The following is a 13673-nucleotide window of genomic DNA, read 5'->3' as shown; positions in this document are numbered from 1 at the left end:
TTCTAAAGGGTGCACTGTGGCTTTGAGTGTCGTCAGCGACAGCCTGCATCCGTGCCTGTCTGGGAGTTGAGGGTTTGTGGCCAGTGGCAGGTGCATGGCTGGTGGCACGCTCCCAGAAGCGAGTTGGAAGGGCTGGAAGGAGAGCTGTCCTCAATTGCACACCAGGCCGGCTGATTAATACCGCCCACGCTACCTGACGTCAGGGATCGGACTGGGGATGGGGATGAATGTTTGTGTCCTAGCCCTTCTGCCTTTTCTCCCTTTCAATTTAGTTGACAGGTTGATTTCAGAGCTGAGTGCTGCTTGCCAAGGTCAGTACGACCAGCTGGGCCCCCTCAGCTGGTGACTTGCAGGACACTTGTCTCTCAGGCATGTTGTGGTGGGAGCCTCTTTAACCCCTGGGTGCTTTGAGCCCACTTGGCTCCCTCAATCAAATTACTCCCACCTACTCAAATCAACTTTTGGCATCTGGTTGGGACTACGATCTGGAAACGGGCTTGGGGTGTGGTTGAAGACTGAACTGGGTTTCCTCCCTGTCTGAGAGTTGCTTGACATTACATCCAGTGGGAGACATTTTGGAAATAAGCTTTCTTAAAGTAAAAGTTTAAGTCGTTCCCCAGTTTCTCCTTTGTAAAGGATAAGAACCTGTGCTAATTGCTTCGGGGCAGATAGGCTCCTGGGACATTTCTGCTGACAAGGTGGTGATATCAGTGTACCCACAGATCATGCTGCAAAATCAATTAGCATATTCTTGGAAGAACAAAGACTGTCAAGGTCCCTGGGAAAGTGCCTTAGTACTCCAAACCCTACTTTGCATGATCACCCCTTACTTCCTTCAGAGAGTACTCCTACCTTGAATTACGTCTTGAACATATGTCAAGACCCCTTTCCCTAAAATTCACTGTCTTCAATCCCCAACACAGTTGTTCATTCTTAGATTCACACTGCACCTATATAAACTGGGTTATCACACTGTACTGCAAATATTTGTTTCCTTGTCAAGGAACTGTGAGTTCCTTGAGGACAGGACTGCATCTTCCTCATTTTTGTATCCCTAGAACCTCCAAGCATGGTGCCAGGCACAAAATAGATGCTCAGTAAATGTTTGAGCATGAAGGAACCAACCCTTAAAGGATGCCAAGTGGGAGCTATGGACCCCTGGGGCATCTAGAACTCTTTGATCATCCACACCAGATAATAGTATCTGTGAAGGTACCTATAAGCAGCTGAAGTGTTTAAACCGCAGGGACTAGCCTGATGGGAAGGGCTGAACAGCTGGAGGTAATTCTATGAAGTTTCGCTTGTTAACCCTTGGTTTCCAAATCTATCATACAGGTTCCCCAGATACTCTCCTGTCTGGGATTAAGAATTAATATCATTTGCGGTTTATCTGATATCTGGCTTCGTTTTGATAATTCTACCAGGCTCTATCACTTAACCCCTTGTACCAACACTAGCAAGGCTGGAGGAATCATGTTCCCTAACTCAAAGTGGGTTTCATACAACAGCTGACCAGAAATGCCCTTTCTTCTGCACCAAATGCATGCATAGTTGCTGTGCAGGTTTGCTAGTCTTTGTTTTGCTGGGGATCCAAAGGCCACAGGTGATTATCTCATCTAACTCTCTAATTTTAACCAGTTATCCAAGACGAGTGTTGAACCTATACAGCCAGTGATGTGTTGGTAAAAGTTTAAAACCTGGCTCTCTGGTGGTGGTAGTAGCCTTGATTGGTAGTATGTGACAATTTTTGTGGGGCAAGTACTAAACCTCCCACAATTCTTCCCCCCAAACAATTTCAAGCTATCAACTTCATGTCTCTGAATGCAGAGTTAAGAGATGCACAGTAATACACCTTTAGTATTTCCATCAAAAAGATACAATAGACATAACTCCAAGAGCAAAGATAATAGTAAAATGTATTAAAATAATTAGTAACTGATGAGTTTTGTTTATTCCCTTTGTTTTTATATAACTTACTTAACTGTAAGTTTATATGACTTAATTTTTAAATTAAGGTATCATTCACATACCATAAACATCACCCTTTTAAAGTATACAACTCAGTGTTTTTTAGTGTATTCACGAGTTGTGCAAATATCACTGCTAATTCAAAACATTCTCATCATCCCAAAAGAAACTCCATGTCCATTAGCAGTCACTCCTCATTCCCCCAACCCCATCCCCTGGCAACCACTAATTTACTTTCTGTCTCTATGGATTTGCCAATTCTGGATATTTCATATAATCGGAATCATATACTATATAGCCTTTTGTGTCTGACTTTTCACTTTGTATAATGTTTTCAAGGTTCATCCATGTTCTGATGTATATCAGTTTTTCTTCATTCCTCTTTACGGCTGAATAATATTCCATTATATCCATGTACCACATTTTTTTTATCCATTCATCAGTTGATAGACATTTCAGTTGTTTCCACTTTTTGACTATTATGAATAATCTTGCTATGAACCTTCATGTACAAGTTTTTGTGTGAACCTATGTTATCATACTCTTGGCTATATAACTAGGAGTTGAATTGCTGAATCATACTGTGACTCTGTGTTTAACTTTTTACAGAACTCTTTAACTATTTCCCACAGTGGTTACATCATTTTACATCCCTACCAGCAATGTTTGAGGGTTCCAATCTGTCCACTTCGTCTCCAATACCTGTTATTTTCCACTTTTAATTATAATTTAATTTTAACGTTATTCTTTAGCAATCAGCTTGCAAATTTTTCCGTAACTTAACAATCCATTCTCACAGGCTGGTATGAGCCAGCCCAGCATACCACTGCATACAGCCCTCCACAAAAAATCCCACTGTCCTTCTCTGTAGTCAGTTCCACTTCTTTTTGCCGACAAGAGGAATACTCAACAGATTTGGATTTCCTTCTTACATCCTTCCTATAGAAAACTGAAACAGGAGATCTCAGGTTTTTTTCTCTTCTGGAATGACGAAGATTTTTAATTCTGGAGAATCACAAGGTTTTCAGCTCTACCAAGCACTCTGGGCAGAACAGAGTGTTTCCCTCCTCCATTTATGTTGAGAAACAAAAATAAAACCCAAAATGTGTCTTCCTGACACCCAGATGTATCTTCTGGATGAGCTCTCAAGCAGTTGCTTCAACAGGGCAAACAGCTGTGGTCTGTTTCAACATAATTTGATGTAATCAGGGTTAATTTTGATGATGCAGTAACTCTGTAGACTGTTTTTTAACTGGATTACTGTTGGGTCAACAATCATGTGGCATTACATTTAGTGGCTGAAACAAAAGCCAGAATTAAAACAGCTTCCCCCCAGCACCCTTCTAAATGACAGCCCCACTGGGATTGGAAGTTATGAGGCACATTTAACATAATTAACTAAAAACAGAAAGTAGCTGCAGTCAAATTACATGCAAGCTTCTCCAAGGTCCAGTGTCCACTGAGAAAAGAGCTGGAAACTTACTTGTTGTTGTTTTCTTTTCCTAGAGTCGTTAGAAACATGTTGGCAGACATCATTATAACTTCATATTTGGAACTGTTTCTGAAGAACAAAGTCTTTATCTTACTTTGAGAGATCTGGCCATGAGTGTTTATGCCAGCCCAACAGCAGGGTTTGGGCTGCTCTAGGCACACACACTTTCTGATTTAGTCTCTTCCCACTTTTCAGTTTTGGCTAGTCTGAAACACAGCTAAGGCCTGTGACAAAAGCCATTCTTAAACAGTTCTGGAAAGCAGAATCTTCAGAAATAGATGTCCTGGGAAGCTGCCAAATGTGTTGGTCCTTCAAAACCACTTTAATCCAATTTTGTAGTTCAAAAAAAGGTCTGATGTGTATCCAATCCCCTCTGTAAATAAGTCTCCATTCATTTCTGTTTTTGTGACTTAAAAGTATCAAGAAACTTGAAAAGCAAAGAAGTCATCACTTACCTTCCTGCATCTTATTTATCAGGAATTCCTCTTCTAAATAATTTCTTGATCAACAAATATTCTAGAATAGAATGTATGATGAAAAGGTAATGAGGCTTAAAGAGTAAGGAGAATTCTTTCCATAAGTCAGACGGTGTACTAATGTCTTCTTTTAGTTGTAAAAGTAGATACCCATTTAAAATTTGCTTAAGCCCCAATAGGGAATTTACTGTTTTTTGTTTTTTTTTTGTTTTAAAAAGAGGTATATCCCATGGAACCCAAGAAATAGTTGAGTGTGGCCTCAGGAAGGGCAGCAACCAAGGACTAAATATAGCAAGAACTAGGCAGCCAGTTTGTGTGTCTGTCTCTCTCAGAGGCCATATGGTTTTTCATCTCTGAGCATTTTGCCTTCAGTTCTTTCTTTCTGCAGACTTTCTCTGTCTCTTAAGGTACATGTTTGTCTTAGAGCTCCTAAGTTTACATGTTCCTGGTTCAAGCAACTAGTCCAGACTCTCTAGTGTTCTCAACCCCAATTTTCTAAGAGAAAATGAGACTGGTCCATTTGGGGTCAGGTATCCATCCCTAGTCCTACCAGCAAGGGAAGCTCATATCCCCAATATGTCTGCTGGGGATTTACTGGCTAGGATAGGGGTGGGGGAATTCTCAGAGGAAAGATGGGTTCGATAACTAACTAGATACCTTGAAAGGTGTTTAAGAGAGAAATGAACACCAATCTTGTTTCTTGCAGGACATACCCAGTATCTATCATTTGAAACTCAGAAAACACTTAGGCATGTATTTCTGTTCAAGTACAAAATGTTTATATTCTTATATATATTACTTGGGAATGATTATTTATGTACTTGTTATTCAGTTTTTTTTTTAAGTTTTAAATAATTTTTACTGAAATATAGTTGATTTACAATGTTGTGTTTTTTTGGTTCGTTTTTTTGGCTGCATTGGGTCTTTGTTGCTGCACGCAGGCCCCCTCCAGTTGTGGTGAGCAGGGGCCACTCTTTGCTGCGGTGCGCGGGCCTCTCATTGTGGTGGCCTCTCCTGTCGCGGAGCACGGGTTCCAGGTGCACAGGCCTCAGCAGTTGTGGCTTGCGGGCTCCAGAGCGCAGGCTCAGCAGTTGTGGCGCACGGGCCTAGTTGCTCTGCAGCATGTGGGATCCTCCCGGACCACGGCTCAAACCTGTGTCCCCGGCATTGGCAGGTGGATTCTTAACCACTGCACCACCATGGAAGTCCATGTTATTCAGTTCTCAATAAAGATTTTCTGAGAACCTACTATGACAAGTTCAGCATAGGAATACCAAGGTGAGTAAGACCAAGGTTTTAAGAAGTTCAGAGTCTTTCTGGGGAGAGAAATAGATAAGCAGATGTCTATAGTAGTATGTGGGCAATGTTATAATAGAGGTATGTTCAAAGGATTGTGGGAGCACAGAGAAATTATCAGCCCAACAAAATTATCAGTTTGTCCCCCCCTATATGGGGACACACAGTACAGGTTTTCCTTGTCTTTGGGTGCCTCACACAGAGAGGCACAGAGTAGGCATCAATTAACGTTTGCTGAATTAGATGATGTAAGCAGTAGCTCCTTCAATTTTGAGGCAAGAAACTTATCTAGATTTAGAGAGCAAGGTGGAAAAAAACACTAACTGAAAATATTAGCGACTCCAACTAAATTCGTCTTAGGACTTGCTTCTGAATTTCCTACACCAATCAAATAATTCATTCAACAAATATTTACTGAGTACCTACTATGTGCAAGGCACTTGGCTAGGTGCTGGTTATATAATGATGAATAGCATGGAGAGGTTCTTGACAAGCCTACTAAGTCACTGTACTCCAGAAGCAGTGCCGGAGAGTTGCCCTAGAAACTCACCTTCAGTAACAGATTACAATGACAAATTACTAGTTGAACTCATAGTTTCTTTTAATCCCTGACTTTCTTTTTTTTTTTTTTTTAATTATTTATTTATTTATTTTTGGCTGCTTTGGGTCTTCGTTGCTGCGTGCGGGTTTTCTCTAGTTGTGGTGAGCGGGGGCTAATCTTCTTTGCGGTGTGCAGGCTCCTCACTGCGGTGGCTTCTCTTGTTGTGGAGCACGGGCTCTAGGCATGTGGGCTTCAGTAGTTGCGGCACGCAGGGTCATTAGTTGTGGCTCACGGGCTCTAGAGCACAGGCTCAGTAGTTGTGGCGCACGGGCTTAGTTGCTCTGCAGCATGTGGGATCTTCCCGGACCAGGGCTTGAACCTGTGTCCCCTGCATTGGCAGGTGGATTCTTAACCACTGCCCCACCAGGGAAGTCCCAATCCCTGACTTTCTGTTCTGTGTTCAGGCAGTGGCTTCAGACTTGGATTTAGGCTGAAAGGGCTAATTTAAAAATTCAATTTATGGAATATTTTAGAGACATATAGGGGGGCAAGTCAGTTTGGGAATTATTTTTTAAGGAATATTTCCTTTTTGTCTGATGGATACATTTACTTTTTTTTGACACCTAATTTTTGATACCTAATTCATTCAGGAGTTATTTAATGAGTACCCTCTATGTTCCAGATACTCTCCAAGGCACTGGACATACAAAGATAAATTACACTCTCCTGTTCTCATGGAGCTCACGTTCTGGCAGAGAAGACAAATGACAACATAAGAGGACCAGTATTTTCATATGGTTCTGAGGGAGCATAATGGAGGGAGGGCGTCTGGAAGCCACCGACCAACCCTTGGTATCTAGAGGTGCAAGTCATATAAACACCAACACTAGTAATATAAACACATGAAAATGTAGAAATCCTAGCTGCATTTTGGAGTGTCACCATTCTTGAAATAAAGCCTCATGGCCTCAGACAGTGTGATTAGAGCTGTTAATATTTTGATTCTAGGTGACTAAGAGGTGACAGGTGTCTAGCCTGAGAAAGCCACCCAAGCCCGTTCATAGGCATGTGGAGACAAGCAGTGCTCTGTCAGGACGCAGGGCACACTCCAGCCTGATGGGCAGGACAGGACTCTGCTGAAGGCTGCTAACCCACTAGAAAAAAGTTAATCAAGAGTGAAATGACAGTCAAAATAAAGACACAAAAGGTCCACATATGGTACCTTTGTGGTTGTTGATCCATGAATAGCCCACTCCTAAGTTTTCTGAGAAGCATTAACTAGATACAAGAGCCTTCCTCTACAAGTTAGTAAACTAGAAGTAGGTTGGGTTTCTTTTCAATAAAGTTGACATGTCTGGTTGGGGGAAGGGGTGGAGAAAGGAAGGGGAAGCACCTGGATGTTGCTGTATTGCAGGCATAGGAGGAATCAGAGTGGGAGAGAAAAACATGCACAGAGAAAAAACATGGGAGAGGTAGTGGAAGAGAAAGGAAGTGAGGCAAAGAGATAAAGGTCGAGAGATGTGGCAGGGTCTCTGCCGCATGAGTTCCAGAGCAACACCACTCCGCAGGATGGCTTTCCCATGCTTGATATAGAGGCACAGAAGCCAGCTCAAAGGTCCACACAGGGGACTTCCCTGGTGGCACAGTGGTTAAGAATCCGCCTGCCAATGCAGGGGACATGGGTTCCTGGTCCGGGAAGAGCCCACATGCCGCAGAGCAACTAAGCCCATATGCCACAGCTACTGAGCCCGTGTGCCACAACTACAGAAGGCCACGCACCCGAGAGCCCATGCGCCGCAACTACTGCGCCCATGTGCTGCAACTACTGAAGCCCGCGCGCTCTAGGGCCCACGTGCCACAACTACTGAAGCCTGCGCGCCTAGAGCCCGTGCTCCACAACAAGAGAAGCCACCGCAATGAGAAGCCTGCACACCGCAATGAAGAGTAGCCCCTGCTCACTGCAATTAGAGAAAGCCAGTGCGCTGCAAAGAAGACCCAATGCAGCCAAAAAAATAAAATTAAAAAAATATATATATTTAAGAAAAAGGGTCTTCCCTGGTGGCGCAGTGGTTGAGAATCTGCCTGCCAATGCGGGGGACACGGGTTCGAGCCCTGGTCTGGGAAGATCCCACATGCCGCGGAACAACTAGGCCCGTGAGCCACAACTACTGAGCCTGCGCGTCTGGAGCCTGTGCTCTGCAACAAGAGAGGCTGCGATAGTGAGAGGCCCGCACACCGCGATGAAGAGTGGCCCCCGCTTGCCGCAACTGGAGAAAGCCCTCGCACATAAACGAAGACCCAACACAGCCAAAAATAAATAAATAAAATAAAGAATTATTAAAAAAAAAAAGAAGTATATCTAAGTATTAAAAAAAAAAAAAAAAGGTCCAGACAGAACAATCAAATTCTTCAATGAGCAGATCTGTGTAATTATTACTTTTTACTATAAAAACATTAGAACCTCACTGAAGGTTTCTCACAGTGTGAAATTAAACCACCTATATTAGAATCACTCAGGGTGACTGTTTAAAGAACGCTAACTGTGCGCTGTTCCATCCTAGACCTTTTAGGGTGGAACAGACGTTCTAGGGTGGTATCAGGATAATCTGAACTTTTAACAAGCTCCCCAGGTGATTCTTATACATAATACACTTTAACAAAGATTATACAAAATGGGAGTCCCTGAGACGTGGGAGCATATCCTATTTTTCTCTGTATTCACAGAATCGAGCACCGAACCTGGCACAGTGCCTCTACTGAACTGAACTGAATAGGCCAGAGATTTTTAAAGAAAAGTCGCTCAATTCCACTTCCTGGAACAGCTGATTCCTTTTTTTCCCATATGCTTCTAATCCACGTACATAGCTTTTACACTGTTATAACTGCAAAGTATAACTTAAAAAATTTTCAACACATTTTCTCTTATAATTTTTATGGCTATAAAATATTCATTCAACATGCAATAAATATCTTAGTTCACACAGATTTTTTTTTGTTTTGAAAAGGATTCCCTTAGGAGACCTTACGTTTATGTAGTGTTGTCAACTTATGAAACCCTTTCACATAGTCTTCACCGTTTCTCGCAACACTCTGTAAGTTAAATATTATCCTCATTTTGCAGATACGTATACAAACTCAGAGATAAAATAACTTGCTCAAGGTTCCACAGCTGGTAAGTAGAGTGTCAGACATAAACCAGAGTCTTCTCCCTCTACGTCTAATACCCCTTCCAAGACACGAAACATCCAGCACATTTTCTGGCAGGAATCTGACCCGACAGTTTCCTGATGCAAAAACCTGCAACGCAGAAGGTAGAAGATGGAAATTACATTTAAAGAGATCGTTGGCCAGCCGTATCCTAACTGGATAAGGAATCAGTTTCTGCCTTTTGGGGCAATGCAAAGAAAATGTAGTATCAGTAGAAATCTTCAGTAAAGGAACTTACTGTTCTTCAACAACAAATCTATATATGACCCAAGTCCATTTCTGCAATCCCCAAATAAAGGGGGTTGGTACTGCCCTGAACATTCTGAAACTCTGAGATCTTTCAGCAGTATTACAGATACAGGAGGAGGAACGATTACTATAGGCTGTAAGACAGACAGGGAGGAGGCACTGGAGACTTTAAGCTCTTCTAACATCAAGACTGGTATCACAGGGTACTTGGGCAGCAGCTGAGTGGACAGTGAAAGGAAGCATTCCTCTACTAAGAGAAAGGCCCACTTTAAGGATACTCTGCCTGGTGAACACCCTAGTGGGGTGCAGCCCTTCAGGGAAGGACACACTGTCCCAAATGAGCAGCTACAGAGATTCTATTCTGGAGAAGAAAGTGTGTGGCTGTTTCTAATTTATGATATTTGCATGCCATGGAGAGGCAGGCTCTGTTACTATCAGGTCACAATCAGAGTTCTCCAAGGATTAAAAAAAAAGTTACCTCTTAAGACAGACAGTTCTTAATTCACTGAAGGTTCAGTGGGTAAATTAGTAGAACTGGGAAAAATACAGAGGAGGGTAATTTATACATCATATACAGGGGAAGGGATATGATCTCTAAGAGATTTTTCAAATCTAGGATCACTGGAAAACATCAAACCAGCAGTTCTTGTTGAGCCAGAGTGCAGAGAAGGTTCTGCATGTGGCAGAAGCCATGTTCTGCAAAATACAGTTCTAGCTGTGTACATGTGTATTTGTAGCACGAAAAAAACCTTTGCTGCAGGGGCCCACCAAGTTTCTATTTTCAGAGTATCATCTTGAAATATCAAAGGTTGATCACTTTGGGGAGGATATTAATAATTCCTATCAAAGTTCTTTCATCTACCTTCCTATGTATATTCTAGGATGATCCTAAGAGGAAAGTAAGACAAATATGAACACAGACTCATTTAAAAAACTGCATAGTGAGCTTAAGTACACTGCTGGGTCTGGGACTCTGTATTCCACTTTCAATGTTTCTCTTTATTAGAATGTATTTGGGCTCAACCATCATTTTCCATCAGATTCTTAAATTTCTTCTTCCTGTACAGAACAAGGAAATCAGAGGCCAAAGTGTGTTTTGCACTGGGGCTTAAAAGGCAAGATTCTTTGATTACTATAAAAAGTTCTGTGCTTTCAGTTTCTCTGGAGGCTGAGAGTGGTGAACTTTATTTGTAGTCTTACTCTCCCTCATTATTAGGAATTCCTAATAACCAATCTCCATAACAAATAAACTAATCTAACCAAACAAATTTCAGGCACAGTAAGCTACAAAGGAACAAGGTCCACAATATATTGTGGATATGTTTAAAAATACTGTAAACTGTAAAGCAATGTCCAAATGATAGTCATATTATTAATAACAATTATGAACAGTAAAGATGTAGCAGAAGGTTATTGAAGAGTCATAAACTATGTTAATTCAGTGATTAGCTGCCTGAATGGCAGCTTACGAACCATCTAAACTCCTGATTTCTTCACAAAGGTCCCCCAGAAACTACCACACAGTGTACTAATAATGGCTGTAAATCCACTGGATTCCAAACCAAACTGCACAAGAGCCAGCTGGAGTCTTAGCTGATCGAAGGGGCAATCCAGGGCTCCTGGCAATGGTGGAATGTCTAAGTTTCTGGAGGGGTGCTGACCATGATCTAATAAGACCTGTTTTATGGAAATCCTACTGAAGCATTTTGGTGTAGGGTGATTAAGGTGGCTTTCTGCTCTTTCCTTAATGCTTCTGCTATCTTTTAATAGGAATTGAACCTGGGAAGAACTACTGTCAGATATTACTCCCACCTGTTTTCTTTTTATTATACATACTTTAGATTGCAGACTGAATACAAATATTGATCAGAAGCCAAAACGCCCCAGACATTTCTTATCAATTCAATCCAGGCCAATCTGTCTTTCAACTCTGCGTTTTTATGTTCTTGCCTCACCACTTACTAAAATAAATATACGAATAAAATATCAATCCAATCCAAATAAGCATCTCTCATCTATAATTACCTGAAGTAAGAGATTTAAAGAAGGGTAGAGTTAATCCATCTCACCAGTTGCATCTTCAGTGCCTGTTCAGTCCTGCTTGAAATGTCTAGATTCAATTTATAGAGAATATGAATGTGTAACACTGTAGAGGGGTGCTTCTAGCAGATTCTGTTTGGGAGGGACAAAAGGTCAAACCATTCCTTTGCCGTTCTGTAAGAGTTAAGAGTCTCTGGGCTGGGTCAGAGGGTGGGAGAGCTATGTCTAGATCTGGAATGGATCACTCACACAATTAAGTTCTTGTCAGACCCTCCTAATCCTCCCCCAAACCCCCTGCCAAAAAACCCCCACAAACCCACGACAGCACAACTTCCGCAGGCAAGCGGACAGCCAGATGGAAAGTAACTATTTTTCTCCACCTACTTCAAAATTTGAAATGAGAATGGGAACTAATGATGGAAAAAACATTTCTAAGTTTTAGAATACACTCTTACTTGGGTTACTATTTTGAGGTAATGTTTGGAAACCTTGGGAAAGCAGAATCTGATTTTTCCCTCATTGGAAACTGGTTACTCAAGTGAAAATTAATATCCTCAAATCACCTTTTAACTCACAAATTAAGCCCTATGGTATTACAGAATAGACCATCCTTAACTATTAAATCCATATTTTTATTCATTATACGTAGAATTATACAATGCTGTTTCTATGTAGAATCTGGATATTCATATATCAGCTGACAAGTCAACATTTAAAAGGTTTTTTCTGTTGATGCTGCCTGCAAGCAATGGTTTAGTTTTGGCATTTTCATCACCCTTGTCTGACATTAGCGCTTGTTTTTTGTTCACTTATTGGTAAAATATAAGTATTGAGCCAAAGATGGAAATGACTAGGCTGTTATAAGTGGCAAGTGTCTGGCTTCAACCAGATACTCATTATGTGATCAACTGTGAAAGAAAAGAATGAATAAGTATGAAGGTTCGGAAACACACTGCTGGAGACTCAGATAAGGAAGAATGTATGTTTGACTCCTTGAGAAGGACCCTTTTCCACCTCACATACACACACGTTGAACACACTTAAGTCTATTGTTAAACTTTCAGCGATTGACCTCATTATAAGTTTTCGGAGACCTAGTATGTACTAAAATAAAATCTAAAGGTCAGACTCTAAATCAATTATTATTAGTGACTATGTCCATCACAAATTCCTAGAAGATTGATAGAAGGATCCTTAGAGTTCATCTACTTCAAAGTGATAGCTCTGCGGATGAAATAACTGGAGGCCACGAGGATGATCTTACTTGCCTAATGCTCCACAGTTAAGCTAATGGTGGCACTGGGACCAGAACCTGGGGCTTCTCTCATTCAGTATTCTTTCTATCACTGTTATTTTTGATGCCCAGCCATCATGTTAACATCACAATTCTATCTGGCTCCTCAAAAATCACTGCAGGCATGATTCCTAATAGCCTTGGAAACTATTAGTGCATCCAGGTTTTGGGCCTGTGAATGTTTGTGATTCTTACTCCACAAAATACAGTATCAAGACTTAAATGCCAAATCAAATTAACTGATGTCACAAATGTTTTAAAATGGTTTCTCTAACCCTAGGGGAGCACAGGCTCGGTTGTGTGTTTTGTGGCTGGAGGTGATCGTTCCCCCCAAGTTGCTGCTGACAGTGTCTGCCACTGTTCTCAGGCCCATGTGTGTAGCCACAGCCACATACTCAACCTGCTACGACAGAGACAGCCTTCACTGATTTCTAATAGGTGTGCGTGGCAAGTGCAGTGCCATGGACAGGTAAGAGGGACTACAAGGCAAACGTAAGAAGAGGAACAGATTCTGAGTGCTTGTCCTATTTCATCCAAACAATTGTTTCCCAAACACTACCACAGGGTTGTGTTTTTTGTCTTTTTTTTTTTTTTACATCTTTATTGGAGTATAATTGCTTTACAATGGTGTGTTAGTTTCTGCTTTATAACAAAGTGAATCAGCTATACATATACATATATCCCCATACCTCCTCCCTCTTGCATCTCCCTCCCTCCCTCCCTCCCTCCCTCCTTATCCCACCCCTCTAGGTGGTCACAAAGCACCGAGCTGATCTCCCTGTACCACAGGGGTCTTGATTACAATGAACCTGAAATCTTATAAAATACGGTAAATTTTATTATTTAGCGACTTCAGGGGAAGGGAGAGCTGATAGTGCCACACTTCTTAAAGAATTACTTCTTCACTAATTCTAATTTTTTGGGTGGGAAACTTAGGTACCCAGCACAAATGGGTAAATAATTCATATAAGAAAATGTTTTCAAATAAATAAGATTTATCTCTGTGTGTGATTTTTTTAACTATATTTTAACAGAATTTAAAAAATAAATTACATATATATATTTTATCATTTATATTCTTAAGCAGAACCTAGTAAACATAAGTAACAT

General features: G+C 41.2%; 1 protein-coding gene across 1 annotated transcript in view; it reads right to left on the bottom strand.

The window, feature by feature from the left end:
* Positions 1 to 8804: 8804 nt before the first annotated feature.
* NARS2 (asparaginyl-tRNA synthetase 2, mitochondrial) overlaps positions 8805 to 13673 on the bottom strand; it is a 143510-nt gene continuing 138641 nt past the window's right edge. Inside the window, exon 15 of the transcript XR_009504603.1 lies at positions 8805 to 9070. The gene's annotated coding sequence lies outside the window, so the exon portion shown is untranslated. The remainder of the gene's footprint in view (positions 9071 to 13673) is intronic.

This window comes from Balaenoptera ricei, chromosome 8, assembly GCF_028023285.1.
Source record: "Balaenoptera ricei isolate mBalRic1 chromosome 8, mBalRic1.hap2, whole genome shotgun sequence".
Taxonomy (NCBI): Eukaryota; Metazoa; Chordata; class Mammalia; order Artiodactyla; family Balaenopteridae; genus Balaenoptera; species Balaenoptera ricei.
This window is presented reverse-complemented; position numbering and strand designations above follow the sequence as displayed.